A 19,887-nucleotide genomic window follows, 5' to 3' on the forward strand; every position below is an offset into this window, starting at 1 on the left:
GTTACTTCACTCCACAGCAGTACCTCTCGCAATATGGCGGCGACGTTGATGTACGATCCTGCTGGTCATGAGGCATCTAGTAATTCTATGTCTATGATTGCAATGATAGGGTAGTAGTCGTAAGCATGAAATAATTTGCAACTTTATTCATTAAAATATGAACTGCAAAATATGCATTTGAAGTAAATGGTGTGTAATGCTCCATCAAAAGGACTGCCAATAAGAGAACTGATAATGAAGAGCCACAAGAGATGCAGATTTCAGTATTCAAAACACCCTAATCAGCAAATCTACTTAATAACATCAGTAAAGTACGGACAAGGTTGCACAGCACCAACAAAGAAGTAACTAATGACATTTAACATTACTGTCTTAATGGAAAAGCAAACATGTCATGACAAAATAGCTGAAGTGTTTTAACACGTCATATATCCTTACACCTAAATGCATATTTACAGTAAACTCTATTTGCTGTTGTCATGTCAAAGAGTGATTCAACAGTTAAAATGACAGAAAGATACCATAGCATGTGCTTCTCAAATGTGTGGAGCCCAGTAGCTGTGGCGGTCGACATGCAGCTATGTCTGTCAGTCTCCACTATTGCGGCACTCATTACGAAGTGCGCATTAATTATTAAGCTTCAGTTACCTTGTGCTATTGAGTTCCTAAATGGATAATACAACTTTTGGCTTTTTATTTTCTCTCAGCATCAAGTCTTTTGGTCAGTGTCTTTTACTCTCTCCCTGATACTTCAGTGGCAGCTTAAGATGCATGGACTGGAGAAATTGGGGGCAGGTGTTTCAGAAAAAAAGCCCTGTGGGTGTAGCCTTTACAATGCAGGATTACTATTTACTTTTTAATGGATTGTTTTCAGACGTGTTTTTCTTGTTTGAGAGTCATGTCTGGCCCTGCAAGACTAGTGAGGATCAAGACCAGTTTATCATAATTTTCAAAGACATTGATAAAGTTGGCTTAGAAGAATGCTTCAAGTGAACAGTGAATCACACTGTTGGAGGATACGTGTGGAAATGCAGAAGAAGTGGATTTAAGAGAGATTTCAGGGAGCGCTTCTTCACTCAAAAAGTTTGGGGAATCTGGAATAAACTATCAAATCATGTAGAGCTTGATTAATGTACTCCTCCAGTTTATCAAACATCTTATGTTTTTAAAATATTCTAGTTTGATTTTTTCAGATTCTTATTGGGATTTTACATTTTTCTGAATTTTGTAATTGTTATAATAGGAATGTTTTGCATATCATATGTTTCCATTACCTAAGACTAGCCAACAGGTATTTAATGTATAAGAGGTATTTTTGTTTTATAATTTTTTTTATCTCATTTTTATTATGTGAGCATTAACAGACACAATAACAGATACAATAAACCTGACAGTGCACAATCAAGGGAAGAAACAAAAAGATCACACTGGTCTGCTGGAGTCCGTTAGGGGAAAAATCAAGACACAACCTCACTCCCATAATTTTTAATGGTTAGTAAATTTATGTTGGGGAGGACTGATTTCTAGTTATCTGGGTGCATAATCTTTGTGCTAGTTCTTGACACATTCACTGAAAGTTCTATATAAGCCAAATGAGAAAGGTAACTTTCTAATGGGTAAAAGGTAGTGCATTGGTATATTTCCACCATTATATTAACACTAGAATTACCAAAGTTTACAAAAAAACTCATAAATCCAGCCCACCTTAAATCCACTCGCTCCTCTTCATTCAGCGTCTTTTGTCTTGTAAATGTGTCGATAATCCCAAGCAGCAAGCAGCCTGCTATACCATCAACCCACCACTGCAGAAATGGCAAAAACCTCTCCCAACTGAAGCCTTGTTTATCAGGGAGTCAGGTACCTAGAGCTGTATAGACTAAAAAATATATCATTACTTTTAATCTTTAATCTCAACAAAGACCTTTTTTTTCTACACTGTGTCCCTATTTTTTTTTTCTTCTCTGTGGCCCTCTTATACTCTTCCATATGACACTCAAATGGTGGGCTGTGACTCACCTTTTCACATCGACTTTGATATCTGACCACTTTTTTTTTTATTTCGGGCATTGTGCGACTTTCTGAACTTGAATTTTTGAGTGCCTTTGCAATGCTGTGCCACGTCCATTAATTTTCTTTTGTTGCTTATACCACTGTTTAAGCCACCAAATAGTAAGTTTTTCTTGTCTCCACTTCACTTAACAGAACCTCCATTTCGCATTTGTTGAAATTGTTCTTTTATACACATGCTGTTGCCATTGTCTTTTAACAAAACACGTAACAGAAGGGGCTATTTATATTGATTTTCATATTTAAATAGGTATAATTTTTGGGTGGAGTCAGGGTGGGGCTGTAGACGCATGCATGTGCATAAAAATTGGGATTGGCATGTGTATGTTGATTGGGATTTATAAAGGAAAAATGTGTAGAACTTTGCTTAAGTACAGTTTTATGCATCTGAATTGTTTTGTGCATACGCACATTTCTAGTTTTGTTCTTACCCCATGTTTTAGTGTGAATTCTATGCACACTGTTATACATGAGGCCCCAGGTCTTGTCTCATCCGGAGACAATGCTGATTAAACATGTCTTGAAAACATGTGATACCGTGGTTTCTGCATGAAGGAAAAGAGTCATATGTATTGCAAATACAAAGGGCATAGACAAAGAAAATTGAAGAGTGAGCATGCCATTGAGACATGAGTGCAAATATTTCTTGATGCAACACCAAATTTCTAATGGATTTGAAATTATAGTGTCCAGTATTAAACAGTGAGCTTTAAGCTTAGAACTGTAATATTGGGGGGTTGAGAGTAACTTAAGAGATGACAGATTTGCCTCAGTAGTAAGCCAGGCAAGAGGAGTGTCAGGAGGAGAGGACCAATTCTATAATAAACAGAGAATAAAATCCCAGTGATAGAGCTCCACATCAGACAAAGATTACATGATTTTTTTTAATTTCAAGATTTTAATCAATAACTCTATGGTACATATAGTGAATGTATATAGAAATTGAATTAAATTGAATTTAAACTGAATTTATCAATTATATGAGGGGTTGACAGAGGCATTGGACCAGCTTCTTGTTTTTTTTTTTTGTTTTTTTTTCATTTTGCTCAATGCTACAAAGCAATTCAACTGCTCCATGAGTCACTTTTTTGGAATATGTGGGTTTGAAAAATGGATGGATAGTTGAAATTTTCATCTCTCTTCTCCCTTGTCAGTTTCCCTATGCTTACCATTGTTATATTTCTTGACAGACCTTTCATCACCTAGATAGTAAAATGCGCAGAGCAAAAAATTGTCCTGAAGATTTTGCCCACATCCTCTTTCTAAGAGACAGATAAAAGCTACTCTCAAGTCGCCCTTATAATATCCCAAGGCGATGCCTTTTCCTAGTATCTCTGCTTAAATACAGTATTTTGAAAATCTCTGGATCCTCAAAGCTGTAGTGTTCAGCTAACATCCCCTTTGATGGTAAAATGTTATTGTTTACATCAAGATAAAATACTGGTGATGAATGACAACATAATATAAATAGTATACAAAGAGGCATTAGATTTATTCAAAACACTTGAAGAACAGCAGAAAAACAGAAACCTGATTTAAAGCCTCAGAAGCAAAAGATTTCAAAACAATCAAATTCAGTAAGCAAAACAAAACCGTCTCTCTCCCTCTAATGGTAGAAAACAAGCAATGATGCAGTTATGTCAAGTACCTTTACTTTCAGAATATAAACAGGACTCTTCTTCATCTTAGCAACTAATATACATTCAAATACTATTGTGAAAGATGAATATCATGTAGAGTAAATGATACTATTTATACTTTAAAATGTAATTAAACCATTAATAGTTCTTTATTGATAATAATTATGTGTGTTAGGTTTATTGAGAATTCTAAATTTGCTCCATACAAGTCCGTACAAAAGGGCCCTGCAAAGAATTAGTTCTTACATTGCCTCTGGTGTACCATCTTGAGCCTACCCAATGGAAGATCCTTCCACTCTAGTCAAGGCTTCATCTATGGAATGTAGTTCTCAGCAGGAAAATGTGGACATGCGGACCACTCCAACTAATCCTTCTTTGTTCCAGACCCATGACTATTTCTAACTGCTTGTTGTTCTTCCATACACCTCGATCTCCATTTCCACTACACGTACTTCTTGTTTATAGTGTTATTTGCTGTATTCAGGTTTCAGCTATAGGGGCCACCCAGAGACAGACTTCTGTGAAGTGTTCTTTTGTTACAGTTTGCTGTGCATACATGTAGAAACTTGTATACAAGAACACAGGTGTTAACAAACATAAATTATTAAGTTTTCACACAGTAATGATTCAGCTGAAATACAAAACAATGTTTTTTAACAATGTGGGATGTAGCGTGGCATAGTTAATGGAGCATCTTCCTTCCAACTCCAAGGACCACAGCTTATCTGAATTCCTGTTATTTTAATGTATTCACCATTATTATACGAATTTCTTATTTTTTGTTTGTGTACATTTTATAAGAATGAATTAAGTATTTTGAAGGATGTCTATATTTATTTGATAACACTAAGAAATATTGTTCTTTGCTTTGGAAATGGTTTTCTTATTTATACGTTGTGGAAAGCATACCCCCGGGCACAGACAGACAGACACCAGAATGTCCAAAACACTTCTTTTTATTTCCTTTACGCACCACAATGCCTTCCTCCAGCACTCTTTCCTCTTTCTCTTTCCAACCTCCTCTCCCCTCCTCACAAGCTTCGTCTCCTTTCTCCCAACTCTGGCTCCGCTTCTGGAGGGATGGCGGTCCCTCATATACCGACCCGGATGAGCTCCAGGTGCTCCCCCTGACGACACTTTCTGGTGTGGCGGAAGTGTCAAGAGAGCCCCCGGAAGCACTCTGGGTGCCCCTGGGAATTGTTCCGGCAGCACTTCCCGGTGTGGTGGAAGTGCTGCCATCCAGGACCTCACAGCTGTCTGGGTGCCCCCTGGCGGTGGCCACATCCTCCAGTAGGGATGAGTGTCCCAGCTCCAGTCCAGTGGCCCATAAGCAGACCCGGGCGGCTGCCCCCTCGTGGCCCAGGGGAGGTATTGTCCATCACGGGGACCATCCAGGCGTCCCGGCTGGGTAGGGTCCCCATCCATCTGGGACGTGAATAAGAATGTTTAGCTTCTACCTTTTTCATTACAGTAATCCCTCCTCCATCGTGGGGGTTGCGTTCCAGAGCCACCCGCGAAATAAGAAAATCCGCGAAGTAGAAACCATATGTTTATATGGTTATTTTTATATTGTCATGCTTGGGTCACAGATTTGCGCAGAAACACAGGAGGTTGTAGAGAGACAGGAACGTTATTCAAACACTGCAAACAAACATTTGTCTCTTTTTCAAAAGTTTAAACTGTGCTCCATGACAAGACAGAGATGACAGTTCCGTCTCACAATTAAAAGAATGCAAACATATCTTCCTCTTCAAAGGAGTGCGCGTCAGGAGCAGATAAGCAGAGAGATAGAGAAAAGCAAACAAATCAATAGGGCTGTTTGGCTTTTAAGTATGCGAAGCACCGCGGCACAAAGCTGTTGAAGGCGGCAGCTCACACCCCCTCCGTCAGGAGCAGGGAGAGAGAGAGAGAGAGAGAGAGAGAGAGAGAGAGAGAGAGAAAAATCAATACGTGCCCTTCGAGCTTTTAAGTATGCGAAGCACCTTGCAGCATGTTGCTTCACAAAGCAGCTGCACACAGAAGGTAGCAACGTAAAGATAATCTTTCAGCATTTTTAGACGAGCGTCCGTATCGTCTAGGTGTGCGAACAGCCCCCCTGCTCAATCCCCCTACGTCAGGATCAGAGAAAGTCAGCGCAAGAGAGATAGAGAAAAGTAAGTTGGGTAGCTTCTCAGCCATCCACCAATAGCGTCCCTTGTATGAAATCAACTGGGCAAACCAACTGAGGAAGCATGTACCAGAAATTAAAAGACCCATTGTCCGCAGAAATCCGCGAACCAGCAAAAAATCCGCGATATATATTTAAATATGCTTACATATAAAATCCGCGATGGAGTGAAGCCGCGAAAGGCGAAGCGCGATATAGCGAGGGATTACTGTATATGGAAAAAAATTAAGGAAGTAATATGAGTTGAAAAAGAAGATGAATGAAATGACAATTCTGTTTTAAAAAATATCAGCACACTTTAAAACTTATGTGTTGTAAAGCAATATTGCTAAACTAATTTCTAAATGTATATTTTCACCACCACTACTCCTACTAGTTTCCACAATTCCAAACATTTTTATTAAAATTACACCCTATGCATCATACAGAATACATTTTTGCAGAGCATGCAGACATCCATCCATAAATACATCCACTTTTTGAGCAGTTTATGTATTATAGAGCCATGCAGAGTTGTAGCCTTTGCAGTATTAATTTGGTTACCTATGAGTCATGCTCACACTCTCACAATCATACTTATAAAGAGTTTGGAATCACCAGTCAACCTGACATGCAATTCATCATGGGGAGAGCACACAACCTCCCTTCTCCTATTTCTGTGTACAGTAGCTGTCATTAAGAACCATTAGCCTCGTCACCACCATGCTACCCTACAGAGCATGCATTATTTAAAATATATGTATTGTAATAGTGCATTTACCATATTTACTACTTCACTTTATGAAGTAAGTGCTAGTTTAGAACCACAAGAATAAGTGTTTATATTAAGAGCAATAAAAGAGCAAATCAATAGTTTTGGAAAAATATTTATGTCTCATGAATTTGCTTAGTCCTGACTTCAGTTACACTGAATAGCGCACTATAAAAAGCAAGCAGGCTGCGTCCAGAGAAAGAAAACATAAACCATCATAGCTCCTTACCATTTTCAACAGAGCAGCAGAGATAAAATGTGGCAATATTCAATTGCCACAAGCCAGAACAAGCTGCTTATGGTAGGTAGTTTATCAAATCACAAAGACCACTTTGTTTAGATGCATTCAGCAGTATTTTGATTTATGAATTCATTGAGACTGATCACTTCTGTTTTACTCCCTATATATCATGTCTGTGTTTAATTGGTGTGACAGTGATGAAGATAATAATTTGGTCATCTTCTGCTTCATTACGAGCTAATTTATATAAAACATTGTTTACAAAAAAAACTGTTTTACCTGAGTGTAATAAAATATACTGTTAAAGTAATTCATGGTAAATATTGTTATTTGTTTTGGCTATCCCAGAGCAAGATTTCATAATTGTTTTTGTTTTTATGTCTTATTATGTTTTTTGTAAATAAATTACTTGATTAATACTGTTATAGTAACTTTTGGAACTTTTTATTAATATTGAACATCTATCTTACATGTCATTGTAGGAGTTGGCTGTATGTTGTGTTGCTCCCCACCAGGATTTGCCTTTTTTTTTACTTGAAAACAATGATTCAGAGGGACATTGTCATTATTGAAGTGCTCAACTTACCAAAACTCTCTTTTTAGGATGATTCAAAACATACAAAGTAAACATTCATTCAGTGCAGTGTTAATCCATGCCATCTGTAGACAGATAGTGATTACTACATGCATAGGAGTCACTTGGCATTGTACAAAGTTACATCTCACTACATAGGTCCACTTTCAGCATACAATGTCCATCCTCTGAAATTTTGATCACACCACAAGTAAACATTTGTTTATGACATATTCACCCTATGTATTTCTGTAGTAAAGACCCTCTTTGGTTCGTAGTGAAGTATAACTACTTTGGAAAAAAGTAAACAGAAAGTACAGGTACTACTCATTAAATTACAGGTAGACAGACACATAGTTGAGCTGCTAAGGTAATTACCACAGCACTCATTCCCATTGCAAAATACACTCTGATCCCTTCTCTGACAGAAGAAAATGCTTTTACTAGGTCCATTTGTACCCTTATGCTGCATTCCTATGTTGGGGCCCCCCACCACTTACATAGATGTTGGCTCCTTTATGATAGGGAGCTTTAAGCCTTTCCTTAGCTTGCTTATGCAAGCAAATAGCCCTGGCTTTTACAGATAAATACTCTTATGTCTATTGGGCATAACTTGCATTATAATTAAATTGATCCACTTTTGACAGCTGCAGGAACGAATGAGAAAAGGAACATTTTGTGTTTATTCTTATTGAAGATTCTATTCTGGACCAAAGTCCACTCATCCAGATGGGAGTTACAACAGAATATTCGGGGCCTCTTTCAAGTGAATTTTCCTGTGTATTCTTTGATGCACTTTGTTGAAGTGGGTCAGAACTGAGTGTAAGTAAGATGGCAAAACACCATATCTTAATTCACAAATAGCATAAGAACATAAGACATTTGACATATGAATGGAGACCATTCAGCCCATCAAGCCCGTTTGTTTAGCTAATAGCTAAGCTGTCCCAATGTCTCAGAATCTTCTTAAAGGTTGTCAAGGTTTTTGCTTCCACTACATGTTTTGGTAGTTTGGTCCAGAGTCCCACAACTCTTTGCTTAAAGAAGTGCGTCATGGTTTCAGTTTTAAATGTACATCCCCTTAATTTCCACTGATGTACCCAGGGTCTCTGCTCAAGACCAAGCAGGTTTAATTCTCTGAAACTGTCAGAGTAGGACAGTTTCCTGAAGTCATCGGATGCACTTGGTTGTTTCCCTCGGCAAAGTTTCAAGTCCTGCTATGTCTTTGTTGTACCATGGTGACCAGGGGCCTCATGTATGTACAGTGCCTACTCACAAAAATGTTGCATACGACTATTTCATTGCACACTTTGAGATATGTAAAACATAAACCTGGCATAAAGCCACACACATTTTCATGGTAGCCCCCTACCTTGTGTATGCAGTTTCTGGTCAGTTTGCAAACTGGCGGCACCCAGCATCAAAGCAGTTCTACTGTTTCTGTGTCATTTACCTTTCTTTTTCATATTCACATCAATGCCGCAGGATTTATCAAATATACCGAAATTAATTGCATATTGTTTAGAAATTTAATTCACTTGATTGTAAACATTCTGTAACAATATAATGGTGCGTGCAATGGCCAAACTATTCCAACTACCATAGCTGCTTTAGCATTGTTAGAAGACATTGCAAGTGGTAGAATTAGAAGACAGTGCATATTTATAGATGATGATGATGACTGGCTTCTAAGTTGATTTTGATTTCCAAGAGCTATCCTCTAGGAGCTATGTGCTGAACTTTTGCTTTACAGAGGCAGACTTTGAGGAATTGTGCTTTACCTGCTCCTTTAAAAGTTCTGTCCACTCTCAGGTTTTTAACTACAGAAGCTTTTCAACATGAATTTGCTGACCGATCTGGTATTTCACAAACATCACCGAGTCGAGTCATGCCAGCTGTATAGGATGGTATTATCCGCATGTCATCCAGATATATAAGATTTCCTTACACTGTGTTTGAACTGCGAAACATCAAAGTGCAACATCCGTTTTTCCAAATGTAATCGGAGCGGTCACCTGCTATTGCAATGGCGCTGGACAAGTTATATCAGCCAGGGACGAATCACCAAAAGAATGAGCTGGCATTAAATCATATAGAACTGGAAAACCTATAAAAATGGCAGCTCCATACAGTTGCAGATGCTTTTTCCAACTAGTGCGGCAAAAGACAAGTCAAGTTGGGGAGCATGCACTGGTACAGTGCGTTGTCGCACCCACTATACAACAAAACAACTCAGGATTCCGGTTGGCAACCCCCCAGGCAGTCACACAATCCTGTCCCACCCTCCGGAAATGACCCTCTATCTGCCGCAGCCAGGTGTTACATGGGTGACCCTTTGGCCTGGTCCAGCCACTCGGGTCTCCAACAATGAGGATCTTACGAGCTGGATCACCCTTGGGTAAATGCGCCACAGGGCCATAGTGCCGTAACTGATGCTCCCTCACAATGCAGGTAATGTGCCTCATTTGGGACTCCATGAGCAACCGCTCATTCGACACAAAGTCAAACCAATGGTAACCAAGGATTTTCCGGAGAGGCACAGTACCAAAGGAGTCCGGTCTTTGTCTCACGTCACTGGATAGTGTCCATGTCTCACAACCATATAGCAGGATAGGAAGCACCAGGATTCTAAATACTTGGACCTTCATCCTTTTGCATAGATATTGGGAGCGCTACACACCCCTTTCCAGTGACCTCATGACCCCCCATGCTCTCCCAATCCATCTACTGACTTCATAGGAAGAGTCACCAGATATATGAATGTCACTGCCAAGGTAAGTAAACCTCTTGACAAGGTTGACACTCTCTCTGCAAACAGACACACTGCTGATGGCTGTGCCCAAGAGGTAATTAAAAGCCTAGATCTTGGTTTTTATCCAGGACACTTGCAAGCCCAAACACTCAGACTCCTCGCTCAGTCTCTCGAGCACCCCGATCAGAGCCTCCATTGACTCTGTGAAGATCACAGCATCATCAGCAAAGTAAAGATCCGCTAATCTTTCTTCACCAACAGATGTCCCACAGCCGCTGGACCCACGACCTTGCCCAACACCCAGTCCATACAAGCATTGAACAGAGTAGGAGCAAGAACACACCCCTGACGAACCCCAGAATCAACTGGGAAAAACACAGAGGTTCTACCTCCACTCTGCACAGCACTCACAGTACCAGTGTACAGGTCAGCCATGATATCCAACAACCTCGAGGGGATCCCGCAAACCCTCAGGATGTCCCACAGGGCAGCTCGATCAACTGAGTCGAACGCTTTACGAAAATCGACAAAGGCTGCAAAGAAACTCTGTCAGTGCCAGTGGCTGCATTGAAGTCACCCATGACCAGAGGAGTGTCACCTTGTGGACACCTATCAACCACCGAGTGAAGCTGCGAATAAAATGTCTCCCTCGCTGAGACATCACTCACTGCAGTCGGAACATACACTGAGACAACAGACAAGGCACCCAGGGAGTGCTGTAATCAGAGTCTCATAATACGCTCATTGAAAGGAGTGACATCGGACACCAAGAAGCCAATCCGCTACAGCAACAGCTACTCCCCAAGTATGACAGCCATCAGAGCGACCAGACCAATAAAAGGTGTATCCACCTACAGAGATCTGGCAAGTCCCCGGTCTGCGCACCTCAAAGAGTGCTGCTACTGAAATGTGGAGTTTACGCAGCTCCTACGACAGCAGAGGAAGATGATCATCTTGCCAGAGAAACAAAACGTTCTTTTAAAGATAGCAAGTCACCTCAGATAGCCATGTAAAAAGCAGAGAATCGATCTGTTGTGATGCTCGGTGCTATTGCAACACTATAAAGGCACCTTCCGAGAATTAATTTGCTTATGTAAATAGAATGCCTTTACACTCTATTAATGTGCTGCTCTGTACTCCACATAAAGTGTGTCACATTGTGCAGTTTTGTACCTGAAGAGATTCGCTATGATGTACCTGACCCTGACCCACCAAATCGGACAGTGTTACAACTTCGTTTGAATGTAATCAGCAGAATGTAGGTAATCAGATGCAGCATTCTTATTTAACCAATTAATTTAAATTGTGGTCAATATCACATAGTACATTCCTTATATTCCTTAGTTCATTGGTCACATGTCTTACAGCATACACTATTGCATTTTGTAACTCCAGTACAATCCGTCAGCACAAAGCCAGATGGCCTCTCAGCAGTTTCTGAGGCAGCGCCCGAAGATGTACTTGGCACAGCAGCATTATCATGTCATCGGCATGGGAGTCAGTTTGAATAGATGGCTGGCTGCAACTTGCCCTTACCTGTCAACTGTAATATGTAACAATTTTTTTTTATTTTGGGCACTGTGCGACTTTCTGAACTTGAATTTTCGAGTGTCTCCGCTATGCATTTGTTGCTTATACCACTACGTAAGCCAACAAATAGTACTTTCCAATCACTGAAATCTTCTTTTTTTCCACCTGCTTTTGCCATTGTCTTTTAAGTGAACACTGCACAGAAGGGACTATTTATATTGATTTGCATATTAAAATATGCAAAATTCTGGGAGGAGTCAGGGTGGGACAACAGGTGTGTGCATGTGCGTTACTTTTCATGCAGACCATTATTTATGGAGCTAAAGTGTCTGGAAGTTAGCTTAAGTGTGAATTTCCCCTTGGGATTAAATAAGTATCTATCTATCTATCTATCTATCTATCTATCTATCTATCTATCTATCTATCTATCTATCTATCTATCTATCTATCTATCTATCTATCTATCTATCTATCTATCTATCTTATGCACGGTTTTGTGCATCTGTTTTTTTTTCTGCATACGCATATTTCTGCTTTTGTTCATACGCCATGTTTTAGTGTAAATTCTACGCACTGAGTTATACATGAGGCCCCAGAACTGTACGCAATACTCCAATAGCAATGGACAAGAGGCCATTTATTAACAAAGACTTTGATATTGCAATGAATTGTGAGTGAAGAAATTCTATATATTAAGGGGTTATTATAAAGCTATGATTAGTAAGCTGAGGTTTTGTTCCTTTTCATCACAGTGACGGTGACTTCAAAATGTTTATCACACAGAATTATTGTGGAGAAGACTGGGGCACTCCCGCACTCTGATTCTGCAAGAGTCACACATTTGGCAGCAGCTTACATTGAACTACTGAGAATTTGTTTCAGATGATTTGCAGTGTGAAAGTATAAAAACACAGACTTTTTGTATTTCATTTTCAGTTTCTTTTGTTTACCTTTCCACTGCCTAACATCCCTAGCCTCCTCACACACAGAATTCTCTGGCCTCAGGCACGTGTCAGATATTAAACCACAGATAAACTGGCTCTGTGTGAATGTGGGTGTATGCATAGTTGGGCCTGGCAATGGATTGGCACTCTGCTAAAGTTTGGTTTCCACCTTACATCCTGCAGTGGTGCTATTGCATTGCAAATATTCAAATTGTGCATAGGAGTTTGTTATTATGAAAAGAACATACAGTAGATGCAGTGAAAGACTGAAATAAAGAAAATAAATCTTGAAATTTGTTAAATCTTTTAATTAAGCATTTTTATTGTACATATTGACAAAACATTAAGATTATATGATCTTCCTTTTGTCTTCTTTGAATATTTTTACCATTTTTAGCTGGTGGAATATACATTTTTGCTCCTAACAGTAACTTTGGTTTTGTACCAAAATAAAACCTGGACCAGTTATTTAAATTCTCTTACTTGAAATGGAGAGTAATTTTCAGCCATTCTCTTTTTAATTTTGTCAAAAAAATCATGCTACAATTGGGTCATAGGAGGTGATATTTTGTATACAATGTTTTATACACAAAAAGTACAAATTGCTCAAATATTCTGAAAGCCATCATAGCTGCATTAATACTGAAATAATATAAATAATTAATGCTGCAGTCCAGGTGGTACAATAATATTGTGCTGAATGCTTATGTCTTATTGTTCCAGAAATATGGGCTGAAATTTCAGTCCAGTTAAAGTACTCTTTTTTCCAACTACATCTCAGAAATATCTGTGTTAGGTTAAATGATCTTGGTAAAGAGCCCTATATGTAAGAATATGGGGATTTGTACAAGTGTCCCCTGCGAAAAGCTAAAGTCCTATCTAGTTTTATGTCCTGACCTTGTATTCATATATTAGGCTTACTGATGCTGATACTGACAGTGAATTAGTGGGTTCATAAAAAGGAAGGATGGATTATTGGAATAACTAGATTTATACTTGTAGCTAGAGGTGTTTCATTGATGTTGGATCATCTAATAAGGGAAGGTCACACTGCCACCCAGTTTCTGTTTACTGAGTTGAAGGCAACATCCTGGAAAACTACATACATCACTTCCAATCTCAATGTCATCAGCTCTGCCCCTTCTGTTTCCTCTGGTATTTAACCTGCCTAAGCCAGGAAGTCGGTATTCATTTGGAACCTTGCTTCCAACAGTAACAGATCTCTGCTCCTTTGGAAGTTATTTCTCAGGCTACAAGAGCCAACCATACATTGTCAGTAACATATATTTCAACTTTAGTTTACCTTACTTTGAATTCCACCTGAAAATTAAATGGGGTTTCTGTTGGTACCCCAAATCTTCTTTTGTTTTTCTCTTGTTTTATTCACAATATGTGTTTTAAAACTTAAAGGTTTAGTAACTGCTACTACATAATAAAACCTAACATTCTGGACCCTATTTTATAATAGTAATTGGTGCAATGCAGAACCAGTCCCTGACAGGGCCCAATCATGTGCATACCCAAACTCACACAGGGCCAGTATAAAACTGACACTTAACCAAATCTGTATATGAATGGGATATGTGAAATATCCTGAAATAGAAATGCCAAATAAAAAAATCTCTTCAGACAGGGAATGTACATGCAAATACCACACACATACTAAAAGGCTACAGAATTTGAACACAGGATGCAGGGTTAATGTAGTAGTAGAGTAAAACTGTCAATACTGAAGTTTTATTTGAAATTTCCTGTTTTAGTTCACTGTAATATTTTTTATTTATATTCTGAAAGAAAAAGATTTCTTTCTGAGAAATCAGAAAAATATTTCTGTAGCTCGTATTGTTATGCAGTATATGTGCCCATTATGATTGATCAAGGAGATACAGTAGGTCTCCTTCGTTTGCTTAAAACTTTAATCCCTGTCTGGCTTATCACTGAGACTTGCAGAAAGGAGCCTCTGGAATCCATTTGTTATTGTGAAGTATTCAAGCCTTCACCTACTTTCCTTTGATCACATCATAGTTTTATCATTTAGTCTCTCTTGTTAGCTTCCTCTTTTCTCCTCCTATCTACAGTATCCCCCCCCCCCCCCCCCCCCCCCCCCCCCCATGGATATACTATCACGCACACACTCACATGCAAACCCACACACTGGCCCAGCTGGGTAGTGTCAATATTTAGTTCAAGAAAGGTAGTTTCATGAGTAGGTCATTCATCACACTTTTTGTTTGGGCTAAGAATCAGACAGACTTGTAAATCTGACAAGAGAAACTGAATGCCTTGCAGAAACCAAAAGCATTAGCTGTTGTTTAAAATGAAGCATTATATGCTGCAAAAACACTTAATTCTAAAAAGTTATTTAAAATGCATTTGCTTTTAATTCAATTTGTAATATCAGTAAAATAACAATATTTATTGATACATTTTTAAACATTGTTTAGAATTATTGTAAATATCCTATTAAAATCTATATATCATTCTATTACTATTTTAAGAATAACTCCATGAATATTCTCCATTTAACCCTTTTCAACACCCACTTTATCTAGTCCTGGTTGGGGTCAGTCAAAGCCTCTGCCAGCAATAACTAGGTAGAAAACAACTCTGCAACCAGAAAATTCAACACAAAAAATTGCAACAAGGAGAAATTGTTTTTGTGTCAAAATTACTTTCAAGTGAAGTAAACTAGCCTCAGGGAAAATGTCGATTTTATTTTGAATAGTAATATAAAGCAGTTTTTCTATCTCTTATATATATTCTCTTCCCACTCTTCTGGTTCGTCCTGCTTCCACGTCAAAACCGGTCCCGCCCACACGGAGCCGACACGGCATTTCTCGATTCCTATTTGTTGTCTTCCATGTCATGCACTATACTGGCCTGCTGAGCATAATACATCCAACAAGTACTCGAGGTGCTGCCACAACGGTAAAGTAGCTTTACCACCTTTGCGGGAGCCACCTGTGTCTTACACAGCAAACATCAGAAGCTAAAAATTATTGTGAACACATTCGAGAATACAACCCTTCTCTAGCGTTTCCTTCCATGGGTGCACAAATAACTCAACCTCCTGGCCACTGACCATACTGTTTTAAAATACATGGGCAAATTTATCACCAAATCGCTCCACTATATGCTAACACTTCTACCTCTCCAGGATATGGACAGTTGTATGTTTTTGACACAGCGCAAGCTACTAAAGTACGCTTACAAAATAAAACAAATTCTGCACGCAGCGAAAATGTACTTCTCCAGCTAGATTCCATACTCAGAACCATCAACCCCTTCGCTAAATCATACAAACACATGCATGAAATCGCTCAGTCCAATCCAACAGCATCTGTACGAATGGTTTTCAAGGAAACCCCTAGGCAGGATTTACGACGATACAATGCCCCGACATGTCACACCGATGTTGCAGCGATTTTCACTGGAGAAGATGGCGAAATGCCTGCCGAAAGGGACATTTGCATCTATCCCATAGGCAACTCCTGTAAACAGATTTCCACGCTAAATATGAATTTCGATCCTATGGTTTACCCACTTTTATTCCCTTACGTAGACATTGGCTGGCACAAAGATTTACAACATGTTCCCGATAAAAGAACCGCCAAGCGAATAAGGCTTACTCAATGCCAATTTTATGCATACAGATTAGCAATGATGAATACAGTTAGTATTTTGCACTCCAGCGGCAAACTATTCCAACAATACATCGTAGATGCGTATGTTAAAACAGAGGGTGCACGTCTCAACTATCTCATATTACATCAGACGCACTGCAAGCAAACGCTGAAAATAACAACGTTCGTGTAGGCAAAATGATCATATTACCGTCCACATTTCCAGGAAGGCCAAGATACATGCAACAAAACTATCAGGATGCCATGGCCATAGTACGTAAATTCGGAAAGCCTGATTTATTTATCACTTTCACATGTAATCCTGCTTGGCCGGAAATTCTATATGCACATTGCGTCTTTCAAGAAGTATTTATTTCTTCTTGATTTCTGAATTCCTTTCTCACCGTTTTCCGTTCCTACTCTTACACCGCCGTATGCTACGGCGGGTGTCGGCTAGTTATAGATATTTGAGTAATTTATACAGGCATACATTTTTATGAAAATTTGCACTTTGTGGAAAAAATAAGAGTGATTTTTTCATCTCTTAAATGTTCTCCTAAACCTGTCAGCTATGTGTTAATTGCATTTGATCAAACTTTATAATTCAAATTATTATTTATGTTATTATACATATTATATATGTTATTATACTACTTCACAGGAAAAGGAAATCTGAAATGTAATTTAAGATAAAATTTCAGGATTTATTAAAATCATAAAAGCAAAAAAAGTTGTCAGTCCACAAACAGTAGTAAGAGAAAAATACCTTATCTTGTGTAATATAAATAAATATGAATTAAAATATTTCAGCCTCTGCATTTTGTTTAAAAGTAATCTGTATAAACACTCTATAAATGCTTCAGTTTTCAAAGCCTTCTTATTGTATTACAGGTCATGGAGAGCCAGAGTTTATTTAAGGCGTCACAAAGTGCAAGTTACTAGTAACTACAAGTTAGTAAGAACTTACCTTGGACGGGATTCTCACATTCCCTTTTCAGACTCACATTGGTCCAGTTTAGAAATCTACATTATCCTTAATGAGCATGTTTTTGGGTACCCTGAAAAAAGAAGTGTATGCAAATTCACACAAGACTGGATATTGATGTTTTTGGTATCGGGGACCCTAAAATGTTGAAATCCATCGAAAACCAAAGATCAAAATTTTTGAAGAATCTAAAGCTTTCACTCCTCCCCTACAGACGATGGTGGGGAGAGCGCAAAGCAAAAAATTGTTGCCAATCAATATGCTGCTCAAATAGGTGCTTTAAAACATAAGACACTATAAACTCTGTACAAAGTGGGAAAGATGCGGGTCCAAAAAATCTATGCAGCCAAAGTTTATAAAAAAAAATAAATACAGTGCATCCAGAAAGTATTCACAGCGCATCACTTTTTCCACATTTTGTTATGTTACAGCCTTATTCCAAAATGGATTAAATTCATTTTTTTCCTCAGAATTCTACACACAACACTCCATAATGACAATGTGAAAAAAGTTTACTTGAGGTTTTTGCAAATTTATTAAAAATGAAAAAACTGAGAAATCACATGTACATAAGTATTCACAGCCTTTGCTCAATACTTTGTCAATGCACCTTTGGCAGCAATTACAGCCTCAAGTCTTTTTGAATATGATGCCACAAGCTTGGCACACCTATCCTTGGCCAGTTTCACCCATTCCTCTTTACAGCACCTCTCAAGCTCCATCAGGTTGGATGGGAAGCGTTGGTGCACAGCCATTTTAAGATCTCTCCAGAGATGGTCAATTGAATTTAAGTCTGGGTTCTGGCTGGGCCACTCAAGGACATTCACAGAGTTGTCCTGAAGCCACTCCTTTGATATCTTGGCTGTGTGCTTAGGGTCGTTGTCCTGCTGAAAGATGAACCGTCGCCCCAGTCTGAGGTCAAGAGCGCTCTGGAGCAGGTTTTTATCCAGGATGTCTCTGTACATTGCTGCAGTCATCTTTCCCTTTATCCTGAGAAAGAAAATTCTCTGGTCTGATGAGACAAAGAGTGAACTCTTTGGTGTGAATGCCAGGCGTCACATTTGGAGGAAACCTGGCACCATCCCTACAGTGAAGCATGGTGGTGGCAGCATCATGCTGTGGGGATGTTTTTCAGCGGCAGGAAATGGGAGACTAGTCAGGATAAAGGGAAAGATGACTGCAGCAATGTACAGAGATATCCTGGATCCTCTGTGAATGTCCTTGAATGGCCCAGCCAGAGCCCAGACTTGAATTCGATTGAACATCTCTGGAGAAATCTTAAAATGGCTGTGCACCGACGCTTCCCAGCCAACCTGATGGAGCTTGAGAGGTGCTGCAAAGAGGAATGGGTGAAACTGGCCAAGGATAGGTGTGCCAAGCTTGTGGCATCATATTCAAAATGACTTGAGGCTGTAATTGCTGCCAAAGGTGCATCGACAAAGTATTGAGCAAAGGCTGTGAATACTTATGTACATATGATTTCTCAGTTTTTTCATTTTTAATAAATTTGCAAAAACCTCAAGTAAACTTTTTTCACGTTGTCATTATGGGGTGTTGTGTGTAGAATTCTGAGGATAAAAATGAATTTAATCCATTTTGGAATAAGGCTGTAACAAGAAAATGTGGAAAAAGTGATGCGCTGTGAATACTTTCCGGATGCACTGTAAATAAAAGTATGTAACATATATATATATATATATATATATATATATATATATATATATATATATATATATATATATATATACAGTATATATATATATATATATATATATATATATATATATATATATATATATAGTGATAAAGGACTGTTCTACCATTTGCCAGAAGGGAGAAGTCAGAAAAGTGACTGTGCTGTATATGAGGTTCCTGAGGTCCTATAGAGCAGGGAAATATTTTTACTGTACTACATAAATTTGGGTTTAAATTAAATGTATGTTTCCATTAAATCACTATATTCTGTTAAAGAAGCCATTGTTCTTATAAACAATACAAATTCTATCTATTTTATATTAGAACATGGAAGTTGACAGGTCGCCCACCATCACCCATACTTTATGCATTTGCTATCAGCCTCTGGTAACAGAATGAGATAAAAGAGATGGAGAGAAGCCTGGACAGAAAGTATCTATTTTTCTGTCTATGGTGATGTTATGGCACTCTTCATAAAATCTATTGGATTAATTTCTTTGCATCTCTAGCTTTAAAATTAACCTGAATAAGAGTGCATTTTTCCCAGTGAACTGCCTTGCATGTCAGGCTAAACTGCACTAGATCAGATTTTGTTGATTGTCTGAGAATGCTACAAATGTTTAGAAGTTCACATTCACAAGAAAATGTTTTAGATCTAATTTTTTTAATTTAATGAAAAGCATCAAACCACAGTAGTTATTAACAGGTCAGGATCTCTTCGTCTCTTGTTAGATGGGATAGTCCATATTTTTAAAATGAATATCCTTTCAAACCTCTTATATCTGTTTCATTGTATGAGAGTATTTGTCCATGCATACAGTATATTAACTACTGTATATACTCGCGTATAAGTCGGGTCTTGAAACCCAAAAAATCAATCATAAAATCAGACCCCAACTTATATGCCGTATTTTTCAA

Source organism: Erpetoichthys calabaricus, chromosome 3 (genome assembly GCF_900747795.2).
Source record: "Erpetoichthys calabaricus chromosome 3, fErpCal1.3, whole genome shotgun sequence".
Taxonomy (NCBI): Eukaryota; Metazoa; Chordata; class Cladistia; order Polypteriformes; family Polypteridae; genus Erpetoichthys; species Erpetoichthys calabaricus.